Source organism: Calidris pugnax, unplaced genomic scaffold (assembly GCF_001431845.1).
Source record: "Calidris pugnax isolate Ruff unplaced genomic scaffold, ASM143184v1 scaffold92, whole genome shotgun sequence".
In the NCBI taxonomy this organism is placed as follows: Eukaryota; Metazoa; Chordata; class Aves; order Charadriiformes; family Scolopacidae; genus Calidris; species Calidris pugnax.
This window is the reverse complement of record NW_015090823.1, coordinates 1,747,521-1,761,268: the sequence shown is the minus strand read 5'-3', so window position 1 is coordinate 1,761,268 and position 13,748 is coordinate 1,747,521. Positions and strand designations below refer to the sequence as shown.

The window sequence follows — 13,748 nt, the reverse complement described above, 5'->3', positions numbered from 1 at the left end:
TAAAGAAGCTTGCAGAGAAATACTCCTTGAACTGCTGAATAGTTAGCCTCCTGGTTTGGTTATGTTGAAGAATATCTAGTTGTCCGAGTCTCCCAAATGATAAATGTTTGTTGTGAATTTCCTCTGAAAGAAATGGGAAAAGCTATTTCACCTGAATTCACTTTTAACTCTCAGAACACTGGAATAGAAGTGATTTGATGAACAGTGTCTCTCAGTCTGCCCTACAGACAACTTGCTTCACCTTTTATTCTCCACATCAGTCTTTTTTACACATATATATTGTCCTGCATTGCCAAGTTCTAGGTCAAGCATGTGTCTGTTTGGAATATCTTTCGAATTGAAACTTTTTGAAGAAATGATGAAAGAACTCCGGCCTTGTTTTAAATCAACCTCTGAATGCAGCCGAGGCCACCCTGGGAGCACAATGTTTAATTTCCATTCGACATCTGCCTTATATTTACCATTGCAGAGCAGTGTCTGTGTGGAAGGAGCACTTATCGTTGATAAAAGTTTGGTATCTCTTTTGTCAGAGGTTGTCATTTCTGTTCTCTCAATCTGGACTGTCATTTTGTAAAAATCTTTTGTCGGCGGAGCTGAATGGAAAACCTGGAATGTGTAAGAGAGTAAAGAAATGGGGAAGAGGATTCAAACGTGTAGAGCAATTCTGGGCGCTTGACTCTGAGGCAGATGGTGCCTAATCCTGATTTTTCCTTACTCCGGTGGAAATGCCGAGCTGTCCCACCGAAACCACCCTGGAATACTGATGCAGCAGCAGAATCAGGCCTGGCTCATTTCTTTGCTTTTTTTGAGACTGAGGGCTTATCTGGCGGTGCTTTATGCATGCAAAGCTCTCGTTTTACACTTCTGGTGATAGATGCCCACCGAGGGGCTTGATGCTGATTGCAAACACACGGGGGTAAATCCCGAGTTTCCGTCATTACTCCGGACTCAGGCTTGTAGAAGTGAGATCAGGCCGACCTTTCCAGGATCTAGGAATAAATATTTAAGTCACTTGATGTGTTTTCTTTAGGTAGGTCTGGGTAGGGAAATGCTATCCTCTCCCAAGAACTGGGGGGGGAATTTTGCATGGCTGGACATTCCACAGGGTCAGTGGGAGTGTGGTGGAGGTGGCTGAGATGTTAGGTCTACCTGGGTGGAAAAAGAAGTTTATTTGGAGCAAAGGCAGCAACATTTGACCCCACACATATATTTTGCTGTAAAAAAAGGTGATTCAGGGGGATTGACTGGAGAACTGTTACAGCCTTGAGAATGAGAGAGAGCTGTTTCGGGTAGAGAAGGGAAAGCTTTGCTCTGTGATTAATTTTTTATATGAATTTTATCTCCTTATTTATCAAGACAACTTGTGTTCATGCTGCTTTTAATATTGAGGGAATAAAAGGCTTCCCCCCCACCCCCAGATCCATTCTGTAATCTGTGGTGAAAGTGCTCTGTGTACTTGAGTGGCAGCTCAAGACCCGGGCACCTGTTTTAACTTTTTCCAGTGGGATTTCAGTGAAGCACAAACCTTGCAGTCCTGCTCTGCACAGGAATAAATTTATCTCTTTTTCTTTTTTTCCCCCTGTAGGAGTAACTCGATGACTTCAGTGGGAATTGCTCATAAACAAGAAAGAGACAGGGTCATCTGGACTCTTCTGAAGGCAAGAGTCAGGGCCTGAAGTCTCCATGAATGACCTACCCAAGGCACAAGAAGAGGATCTCACCTGCTGCCTCTTCTCCAGAGACTCCATCCTGCCTCGAGCTTCAGGCAAGTATCATTTTCCCCTGGTTGGAGTTTCACTGTTGAGTCCTTAGAAGTTCTTGCTTCTCACTTATATAAATTTTGTTGGTAAAGTTTTGTAATGAACCTGAGGGCTGTTTCTTGTACTCCAGTGTGTTTTTTCCCACCCTCCCTCCGGCCTAGGTGGCATTACATGCCCATGAATATGGCAGGTTTCTATAGTCCAAAGTGCAAGAAGAGCTACCCATAGTGAGTCGTATCAGGAAAAGCTGATCTATTGGATTATTAACCTTTTACTAATTCCAAATCCATATCCTGTTCCCACCTGAGACTCACATAGGTAGAGCAATATTGCTTTAAATCACTGATTGGGTAACCCGCTGCATTTACTGGCCTTTGGAGTTTTACAAACCACCAGAACCAAGACATTGCAATGGATTTTGTGTCCAGGTGGACTTTGCTTGTCATGGGCAGCTTCTTCCCCAGGGATTGTCACTGGTTTCCATATGCTTGTTTATAGACTTAGGTATTATTCAGGAGGAGAAAAGCGATTTCAGCTTGACAGGTAGAAAATAGGATGGTTACAGCCCTGTTAAAAGGGGAAGCATCTGAAATAAGACATGGAAGCACACATTACCTTCCACTGGGAAAAGCCTGCTTGGAGGGACTCATTTAGTCAGGGGAAGCTGGGAGAGAAGTGTGGAGCGAAAGACTAGCCAGGCAATTATTCTACTAATGGGTAAGATTATGTTGGTTTTCAGTAAATCAGTGCAAATCTGTGATTAACTATGTCTGTTGAAAAGATTCTGAATACAGAGAGTGTAAGGGGATAGACCTTTATCTGAGGAAAACTTCCAGAGTGTTCAACATCAGCTGGTGATCTGCTTCAGCTGCGGGATGGGAGGAGATTGAAGTTCTTGTGTGAAACTATCAGGGGCTCTGTCCTGCTCCGTCTGCTCTTCCCTGAGGTTGAGACAGTTTTGTGCTGGCAGATTTTACTCTTCCTTATTCAAAACATGTGACATAGTTTAACAAAAACATAATTTTGAAGGCCATGAGTATGTTAGCACAACAGAAAACTTTCATGTGATGATACTGGCAGGAAAGAGAAACGAATTTTTATGTAATTTTTGCTTTCCTTCTGACTCAAGGCAATTGCTAGATTTTGATTCTTTGTCAGAAGTGCCTCATACACTCAAATATCGGTCTTAATTCAGATTTCAGAACATCATTTCAGCTTTGCAGGGTATCACTTTGCCACAAGGTGATTTCAGTAGGAAAATGATTTGTGCTATAACTTAAATTTTACTGATGTGCTTGAGATCTACTCAACTGCTTGCTCCAACCTGCATGTGGGATTCCCACTTATTTCTGCGAATACATTTTTCTGAATCAGGGTAGTCAGTGTGGAAATGTGCATGTGCTGGCCATCATGGACATTATTTCTTTACATTGACTTTGGCTATGATGAAAGACTTCACCTGGGTGTGAGTTATGGGTTTAAAAAAGGCAATACACAGATTGTGGTTCCACCTGCCAATCGGTCCTTTGTTTTTTCAGTGGTTTTTGTCTGTGGTTTGAGAAGGGACTGAAGCCTAAGTGAAGGCACTTGTCAACCTGTAGGTTCTGGTCTATTTTTTTAATTGCTACAGAACATACACTCATTTCTGTAAAGTTCAGAGGCCTGTTCAAGCTTTTACCAAAGCAAAGATCAAGCTCTGCACTGTTAATAGTTTTACCTCCAGCTTCATCCCAACAACAAGAGAATGAGCTTAAGAGACTACGTAATATGCTGTGTAGAGAGAAGGTGTAATTAGCTGAGAGGGCACTGAACACTGGTGGGATGTCACCCCAAGTGCCAAAGGAATGTGCCACTGTTAGGTTTAAGTGTTGGGACAGTAATAAACCAGTTGTAAACCATGTTCTTCCTACAGAATTTATCTCAGGGTTTGTTTCTGGTTATATCACCCTCCGTTCTGCTGGTGATGCTTTCCTTGATATCCAGCTCTGGTTCATATTCCCACCTGTGCATAGAAAATCCTTCCAGTCCTTGCCAAGTCACAGCCTCTCCACACGCAAGCCCTTCCTAAAACCTCACTTCTTCCCTACTGACCACAAGAAATGATTTATTCTTCTAATATATCCGCGTATTTGTCAAGGCTGTAGATAGATTAGCTAGACAGTGGGCACGAATCTAAATGAACTGTGTGGTATTTTCACTGTAGCCATGGTTCTTCTTCCCTTATTTGTTTAACTTTCTCATTTTGCTTGTTTTGTTGTGAAATAAGCTGATAAACTGCTTGAGTTAGGACATCGTGTCAAGTGATTTCATTTACTCTTGTTACACATTTTGAATTCTGTATAAATAATAGGTAAATGGTAAAAAAAAAATAATAAAATTAGTTCAGGTACAAGCTGCAGCTCAGAAAAATGCCTGGTTGGCGTTAAGATTCAGCAACACACAGTGGGCAATGGCCATCAAGAAGAGGTGGTGATTACCAGTGGAGGATTATGGATCTGTCTTAGAATCATAGAATCATAGAATCATTGAGGTTGGAAGAGACCCTTGGGATCATCGAGTCCAACCATCTCCCCTACTCTACAAAGTCCTCCCCTACTGGAAGTATGGATATGTCTTGTTGGAAGTATGGATATGTCTTGCTGAAAGCAACAGGGTGGACGAGGAACTGTACAAAGCCCCCAGTAACTTGGTTTGGTCTTCGAGCTGACCCTGCCCTGAGCCTGAGGTTGGACTAGAGACCTCCTGAGGTCCTTTCCAACCTGAATTATCCTATGATTTGGTGGATGTAGGTGGCCTGATGCTGGGAACTTTTGACCACCCGAACCCCTTAACTCAGGGCAGTGGGAGGAGCAGGTTTCTGAAACGTGCCCTGTTGAAGGCACGGATGGTTTTTACTTCTGGGCTCTGAACTTGTGCGTCGTGCCACCTTTTCGTTGTCGCTGTGCATGATGGTAGACACATCCATTAGAAGCAACCTCATCTCTGGTATGAGACAGTGAGTCAGACTAATGCTCACCAAGCGCCGGAGCGTGTTGGGGTGGCATCTGGGTAGAGAATGACTCTCCAATTGCACTGACTGAGGTGAGGCTGAATTGTCGTGGAGGCCTTCTGCTCGTTAGGCTCCTGGATGTGGTAGATGGGCGACCATCTATCATGGGCTCTGTTGTGGGAGGCTGGCTGGGGCAGGGCTGTGGAGGTATCATAGGTTGAGGCCAAGCCAAGAAGGGGTCAGAACCTTGGGTGGAGTAACATATCTGATTAATTTAATTTCTTTTTTCTCTTCAGACAGTATTCTCATATCTAAAGGTTCTGAAATCTGCCTTGTGTGCAAATGTCACGCTGCCCCTATCTGCTTATTTGATAAATATGCATTTTTCTATGTACATATTTTGTCTTTTATTGGGATAATGCATCACAGAACTTACACCCTCTTCCTTGAGTGCTGGGGAATGAGCCTTCTTTAATGTTTATGTTCCATATATTGGCCTGATAGTTTCAGACATTAAGACACTATTTTGTTTCTGAGGACACAGATCCCAGTTTTGGAAGCCTTCATCCAGAAGGTGATAGAGAAGTCTGAGCCTTGGTAAATGCTCTTTTGGGCCATCTGCTTCTGACTTGTTTAGAAAGCTGCATTCAGAGGAGTAGCTCAGACAAGGGTCTCGGTGACAAACCTTCATTGTTCTGAGGTTTAAAATAAACATGTTGTGGCTAAAGATGACAGTGTTGGTTTCCCAGGATGTGTGTTGTCATTTCAGTGCAAGTGTGCTTTATCAACCAAGCCGTGATTAATTGCAGCAGGGCTGCTTACAATTTGAAACAGACATCAACTGCTAATCTTTCCCTTAATGTACAGATCATATGGGGGCCGACAATGAGTCCGTAATCCTGCAGATACTTCTGTGCTGGTGTGAACGGTTTGGTTGAAGCCGTTGAAACTACACGTGAGTCCAGTTCTGGACACACGTGTTTGTGTAACCCACTGGTATGTGCCTGACGGGCCTCCTGTTTTACTGGCAGCTTAATAAGTGCCGTTGACCTGCGTCTTGCCCTTTCGCGCACTTAATACGAGTTTGTCTGGCCTGTTGATCAGCCAGCCTCCCCGGGGACCAGATTTTCTGCCTCGTGAACTGGATCTGGCCCCTGAACTCGCCAGCTGGGCCATTCCGCTCACTGGGTGTCTGTAACGTCTGGAGAACAAACTGCAGAGCGGCTGGTTCAGGTGCTCAGAGCAGGACCAGCCTTGGCTGATGAAGAGGCTAATTATGGCAGGTTAACGTGGCACGGTATTTTTGAGGTCCTGAGCCGATCTCTCTCCCTGGAGTGGGGATCTTTAGGCATAACAAGTCTTTTGGAGTTAGCTCAGGTTATGTGACACGGTGCTGCTGATGGAGACCTGCTTGAAGTCCCCCAGCCCTAGGTCAAGCTATAATTTCTTGGGTCTTCAGGCTGAAGTCATCAACAGAGGTGCCCCAGGCCAGTCTCTACTGTTCAGAGAGGGCATAGTCTGTCACTCAGTGTGTGTTGTGTGTCCCTTGAGTGCCCAGATCTCAGGGGAACTGGGTCTACCTGGGCTCTTAGACTTTGACCCTGCAGTTCAGGCTGGAAAGAATTGTTGGTTTAACTTTGGAGGTCCTGGGTGCAGTGCCAGGATAGCTGGACAAGGTAGCTATGACAAACTAGCAAAGCCCAAGGCTGCACATTTGTAGATAAAAAGCATATGAACTATTAATATAATTTTGTTTCTGTGACACTACAGGATGACTATAAGAGGTGACTTAGGTATCTTCATGAACTAATCCACCATAAAGATGGGCATTGATTATGATGCTAACTGGTTTTATTACAAGAGAAGTAGAAACAGTAAACCTAATTCTCATCTCTCACTGCTTTGTTTCTCATTGTAATACCATTTCAATTCAGTGGGATCCTCCACTACAGGCTGTAAAACACGGACATTAGAGTGGTTGCAAAGGAATGTATGATTTTATGGAAAGTGGATCACAGCGACACACAACCCCCCGAAGGTTGGGGGGGATTGGAAAATAAAGAAAGAATCAAAAAGAGATGGGGTAGTTGTGCAAAGTGGCATTTGCCTGAGTAGGTTTAAAATCTCTGCTCTTTGAACAAGCGGGAGTTTTATAAACATGTTCTTCGTTGTGCTGTTACTGAATCCTGTTAAAACGCAGCCCAGGTTTTGCCCTCCAGTTTACAGGGCTGTTCTTGCCACATGAACTGCTGAACAAAACACAAGATGCTCAAGTTATGAAACTACTCTTAAGTTATGAATCTGTTCTCGATGTCTCCTGGCTGGATTTCAGTGAAGTCCAAAGCTTGGTGTGTTTGTTGGGAACTGATTTTGGCTTTAGGAAAAGGTTGACTGACACTGGCAAGAAGTGCAACCCAAAAGTAAAGAATGGGAAGTTTCTGTCAGGATCTCTGGAAGGTACAAGTTGTTAAGCTGTGATGTTTCAGTAGGAGTGCATAGTTTGTGGCAAAAATTCAGCAGCATCACACCCTCAGAGTGTTGGGCTGGATCCTCACCCGGGATGGCATGGTTAGAACCCTGGCTGACAGAGCTCCTAGTCTGGGTTACGGGGTGATTGAGGGGAGCGACTCTACTTTCCATGTGTCACTGCTGCCAATAGAATTGTTCTGGATAAATAACATGAGGTTTAACATCCTTTACATCAGTCAAATCTCAGTCAAATCCAGGCAATCTTTACTACAAAAATTATTTCCCTCTTAAGAGTCTTAACTGGGAAGATCATGGGAAGCTGATTCAGCAACCAACGAGCTGGTAGGAGTCTTTCAGGGAGCTCCAGTGGATTTTGGATCAGACTCTTCCTAATATGTGGATTATCCTGTATCTCTTTATTTACAGTGGGGTTTTCACCACTTTAAACAGGAAGCTGTTGGCTGAAATCAGCCACCAAATGGTACAGTAGACAAAAGTGGGCTCCCTGGGATAATCTCATTATTTTGAGATGCACTGGACTCTCTGGAATACTCAGTGAACTGGTACTGCATTTTGCATTGCTGTTCTTTGGTGAGCCTGTTTCAGCCCTGCCAGGAAAGTCATCCTCAGGTCAACAGCATTCACTTCCTATTGAGTTTTCCTATAGAGTTGAGTCACGTTTCGGTTCAGTCCTCAAGACCATTGACAGGAAGAGATACAGGAATCCCTCAGCCCCTTCCCTGAGTGACTCTGGTCCAGACAGATGGTGGTTAATTCACTTAACACTTAACTGAAATGATGAAGGACTTCTTATTTTATTTAGTTTACGGAGTGATCTCAGTGCAGAGAATCCTCTGAGCTCAGGGATGGTGCCGATTTGAGCAAAAGCCCTGGAGTACCACAAATGTCCCTCCTTCCCCTTCAGAGTTTCTTCTAATGCTCTTCTGGTCCCCTTTGGCTCAGCAGCTTCCATATTCTTCAGAATTAAGAATCAGCCTCCTTGATTTATTTCCCTATTTCAGTGGCACTGGAGACAGATTACAGCAGTCTGTTTTAAAAGTCAGAGAAGGAAAAGGAACCTAAAAGCAGAATTTGCTCTTCATCAACTTGCATATCTCTTCTTCTTTTTTCTGATAAGCAGGTTAGCTATAACCATAACAGAAGATAGGGATACAACATAATATTTATAATATCATTTATATTCTCTTTGTAGTTCTTATGAAAAAAATGAAGGTTTTGACAAAAGGCCCTAACTAATCAATAGTTATGCTGTTTTGCAGTCAGTTGATAGTTCTAAATAGGATGGAAATGTACTCATTGCTCTTTGTCCATGATGTCAGTCTTGGTCCAGGACCTTTGCTCGTGTTGCCAAGGCTTGGGACTGAAGCAGCTGAGATCTAGGTGTGGTAGCACTGCAGTGGCTTTTCCCTGTCACCACGGTGAATCCCGGACAGCAGCAATTTGAAAAAGAGATTTAGGCACCTACTCTGTTCTTGCAAATAACACACCTGTCAGCTCAGAAGATGAGGTGAATTTGAAGCAGTTAATTCCCATTGTGTCCAAAGTTTCTTACTCTTTGTTGATACTGAACTTGGTAAATTACCACCCAGTCCTGTGCTTGGTGCCTTCTGTGTGTGTAGTAATAGAAATAATAAGCCCTGGCTACTTACGGAATGGGTCACAGGGACTGTGTGATAATTTTGTGGGTCATACTCATTGCCTGAGCTGTATTTTGTGCAGGTGGAGATGAAAGGCTGGAGCCTTCGCTGTCACCAGGTCCTGTGTCTCTGTCCTCCTGCCCCATTGCACGTTGTGCCTGTGCTCACAGCATACAACCTTCTTAGCTTTCCCTTGTTTGCTGTTGTAGCTGCTACTTCTGGGTTTGCAACGTGCAGCAGAGAGTTACTTTTTTTTGTTCTACATAAGCTGATGTCAAGGAGACACCAGCTTGGGCTGAAAAATGGCATTGCTATTTTAGTGGAGAACTCTGAATTGCTAAATCCCCTCTCTTTTCAAGGCTTTTTAATCTGGTTTGGAGCTCCTCCTGATCAGCTATTCTCCGTCCACAAGTGGACTGGGATGGCAGTAGGCTGAAATTTAGCCTGGCCCCATGTGCCCAGTGTGTGTAGGCTCAAACCCTTCGTGGGATGGGGGCTCAAAATGGCACAACAAATGGGTGCTGGACCCAGTGACCACTGCGGAGCATCCCAGGGGGTCACTTTGGCTTCGTTCCATGAACGAAAATATCAGTGGAGGTCTTAAGGACCAAAGGTTACAAAAGGAGTGTGGAGAGTCCAGGAGAAGGGAAAGACCCATGTTCTGCTGCCATCACTCACTTCCCATTTTACTGGTCAGGGCTCAGGTACCTTCAGCTGCAGAAGGTGGAAGGAGCTGAGAGGAACAGGAGTCCTGAAATACTGTTTCCCTCTGCTTAAAAGGCAGAGAGAGAGAGAGAGGGAGAGGTTATTCATTCTAATATGCATCCAAGTTGTCTCTATTTGCACATATTAAGTGGCTGTATTTGCTGCAGTTGTTACTGTAGGTCGGTCCTCTCTTTCTATATACAATGGTAATTTCTATATAAAGGGAAGGCATAACAGTGTCTGGGGGAATGAGCAGATCCTGGTTCCTGCCGAGCGATTGCAGCCTCACCATTTGTAGCCCTGACTCCTGCCACATGAAGGGCTCTTACCAGCACTCCTGCGCGTCTCACCCTTATTATATAGTGTATTAGTGGTGGTGGAATTGGGCCCACAATATTATGTCACAAAATAGAAAACACACGACCCTACACCAGCTGTAATAGCATAATAGGATAAGTGCGAGGGAGAAACAGCAGGATATAATAGGTACTCAGCTGCTTCAGAGATGGGGCCTCTGTATTTACCTAGATAGAAGAAAGCTGGAAAACTAGGGCAACATAAGAACAGAGTGACAGTGTAAATGCTCCAGGAGGTGGTTGTGGGTGAATTGAAAATGCAGCAATATGGGATGTTATATAATAAATAATAACAATAATATCTGCGCTTAGTCCTGTTCATCCTGAAATACTTCACCCAGCTGCTTTACAGAGCTCAAAGTAGTGCTGGAGCCTCTTTGGTATTAGCTTCCCTAATTCCTTCTCTTCTCCTGCTCTATAAAAGCCTCTACTCCGTGTTTTGTGCTTCATTATGTCTGGAGTGTAGAGAAGCATTCATCTGCCTTTCTCTACCTGAATCTCAGTTCCTCCTGGGGTAGAGAAATGTGTATGAATGACCAAGGCCAGCCCTGCTTTGTGATATTTGAGAGTGGAACTGATGGGGAGAGGGAAATGGAATGGGGGAAATCTCAACCCTTCCTGCCTCCCCTCTTGAGAGCAGAGCTCCATCACATTCATGCCGTCTCCCACAGGAGGGGGTTTTGCTGCAGGTGGTGGAAATCTGTTTTTCTGTCTATGGCAGCAGGGCTCTGTGGTGAACTGTATACTCTTTCAGGCCAAGGCATGACTTTCTGGCACTCGTTAACATATTTAAGATGTATTTTCTCTGCCGCTCTTTGATGTACACTCCTCTTTGCTCATGGCTTTCCGCCTTATCTAAGTTACCAGTTTTGCTTTCAACTTATTTGCTGACTTAGGTTAAGATCCTCCTGCTTAAGTGATGAGTCATTTTTACTTGCATAAAAATTTGCATTTTCTTCCAGAGAGGCACTTAGGAACAGGTTAAATGAACCATTTAGATGATTGAGAGAGAGATACCAGGGAAAGTGGTAATGTGTGCTATTTTGTTACGCTTTGATTCAGATTACTTCTATTCAGATACTTTCTTAGATGTGGATTGCTGAGTAGTGCCTCCCTTTCCTGTATTTCTTGGTTGGAACTGGTTAGAATTCATTCCTGTATCTTGGGTTGGGGTTTTCCCTCCAGTGCTGTGCCATCTAATGATAAAATTAGAATTAAAAATTTGATAAAATAGAAAATTCACAATATCTAGTTCCAGGAATTGCCAAGGTGGACTGAAGTGTTGATCATGTGAGGGAAGATGCACACAGCAGTCTTTACTGATAAAAGATGAGGTGTGAAAAGGTAGAAAACAAAACTTTTAAATATTGCGTTCTTTGCAAACTTTCTCAACTGGAACAAGTGGTTTTAGAAGGACAATCTAGTTAGAAAAAAATCCCAACGTACAATACATAATAAATTTTAGAATTTTTAGAATGTTTCCGAGGGGAATGTAATCTTTCCACGCTTTGTGAGATTTATTAAGGGAAAAACAATGTTCTTTTTAAAAAATATAGAGAGATGGAATCGTTGTGTTGAATTACAGGTGGTCAGACAAGTTGCTAAGTGAGGAGCTGAGCTTGCTTCCCCGGGGGATATAATCTGAGTTTGGATCCAAAGGAAGGAGGGGATATTTGTTCTTGGTGTTCCCTTTGAGGACAATAGTTAGGGTTTCACCTGCCAATTCAGAACGAGAGGTTGAAACCAGTGAGCCATTTTGTGTGATGATGATGCAAAGCCATCTGCATGCCAGGTCTGCCATGGGGAAAGGGAAGGGCTTGCTGAAATATTAGCTAATAGAAGTTTGAAACTTTCTGGAGTCGTAGTTAACGTTGAGTTAAATGATTTGATAGTAAGTGGGTTAAACCATATAATAGTTCTTCTCACGTAAATCTAGGTTCTCTCCTGGCCTATATACCTCTAATAGCAGGGTGTGTCCTATTTTGCTCATGTATTTTCTCAGAGCATCCCCAAGGCAGTGGTGATGATCCTGTCTTACAGGAGGGAAACTGAGGCACGGAGGGGCCAAGTGACCCGGCCCAAAGTTAAACAGGGCATGATGGCATTTTCGGGACTCAAATGAGGACCCTTCCAAATTTTAGGCTCAGACCTTCCTCGTGGCGCAGCCGTTTCTGCTCACAACATCTGTATTGATGGGCGATTTGGGTAGGCATGTATTTCTGGTACGTGTGTTGGGAGTACACACACACACACACACACACAAACGCACAGGCAGCCTTTAGAAACCAGAATAGACTTTAATGGTGAGGGGGTGGTTTGGAAGTGGGGTTTGTTATTAAACAGCCTCTTTGCGTGGGCAATCTGTGTGTGTTTCTAAAAACCCGGTGTCTCCTTGCTCTCCTCCCGTTTTAGGGCTCTAAAAAAAAAACCAAAAAACAGAAAAAAAGGGAGAGATGGGTAGAAAGCATCCATATTCAAACCTGCCGCACGCGGGGAGCGAGCTTGAAAAGACATTTTGCCGCAGCTGTGGGAACCTCAGCCTGCCAACGTGTCACATGACGGGCTTCAATCAGATTTGGGGCTGCGGTGTGCGGCGCGCGGAGCCCGTTTTAACTGCATTTGCACTGATTTGCCTCAGATGGAAGCCACCGAGTTCTTTAGCATTATTGATTCCTCTTGACTTATTGGGTGCATTAGTTGCCGTTGACCCTGGCATCTTGCTGGAACAGACTGGCGCGTCATGTGATACTGTCTGGCTTTGTCCTTGTTCCCAGTCAATTCCTGTTTTACTCAGCAGATGTCTTTTGTTCCTGACAAAGATTGCTCATCCGATTGTTCGGGGGTTAGCCGCTCTGCCCCGTCCAGCCTGGGGTCCCGGGTCCCAGCCCTTCCTGGGCCAGACTCCCCCGCCCCCAGTCTGTCCTGCCGCTGCTGCCAACACCAGAAGGAGCCTGCTTTGCTTTGGCTTTTTTCTCCTTCTCCCCAGGGGTCTGGCTGGATTATTTCTGAAGCCGGCTTCTTTCTTCTGTGAAAGTAAGCCAGTGAAAATGGATTTCTTTTTTTTTTTTTTTTGGGTAGGGTTTTTTGGGATGCACCTGGGCCCACCTTGGCTAAATCAGCGTACATCCCTCCTTGGGTTTGATTTGCATCAGTAGAGAATCTGGCCCATAGTCTAAAGAGATTTTTTTTTCTTTCATTTGCATTGCATCGACCTGCTAGAGGGGATGGGGAAAAAGTTACGGACCACGACAGGGATTTGTGTGGGAACCTACAGGGTTTAGGTGCTTGATCCACTTCTCTCTTACCCCAGCATCTGCTAAATTCGCCGTTCTTGCTTCTCAAATCTCTGTCGATATGACTGCAATTCTTTGGGTGCCTTTAGGGCATTGGAGTACCTCGTGGGTACGCTGCTCCGGTGAGCATTTTGGGATGTCTGAAAAAGCAGGGATCTGGCTCCTACACAGTGTCCTGGCGTGCCTGAGTTAGGAACATGGGTGCAGGGTGAGGGACTGAAAACTCCCTGCACCCAACCTGCTACCTCCAGAACGGGTCACGAGACTGCAACCTGGGGCAGCAGGAGCTGATAAATTTTCATTCTTTACTAATGGCTTTAGAGTTCAAGGTTTTTCCTTCAATTCTAAGATTTCTCTTTGGCCCTAATGATATATTTCAAGACTTTCACTGCGTGTGGGGTACAGGAAGTCTGGGCCAATCCAGGGATTGGGTTCTCCCCAGCTTCAGGTAGTACTGGTAAGGTTTCTGCTCGATTCCTTCTATGTGCTGCATTGCCTTTTCTCTCCAAAAAATGAAG

The 13,748-nt window shown here is 44.3% G+C and overlaps 1 long non-coding RNA gene across 1 annotated transcript in view; it reads left to right on the top strand.

Annotated features, from left to right (window-relative positions):
• Window positions 1–1,759, top strand: part of LOC106886765 — a 41,424-nt gene extending 39,665 nt beyond the window's left edge. The window contains exon 3 of the long non-coding RNA XR_001411732.1: window positions 1,586–1,759. This is a non-coding gene — a long non-coding RNA (uncharacterized LOC106886765). The remainder of the gene's footprint in view (window positions 1–1,585) is intronic.
• The last annotated feature ends 11,989 nt before the right edge of the window (window positions 1,760–13,748 follow it).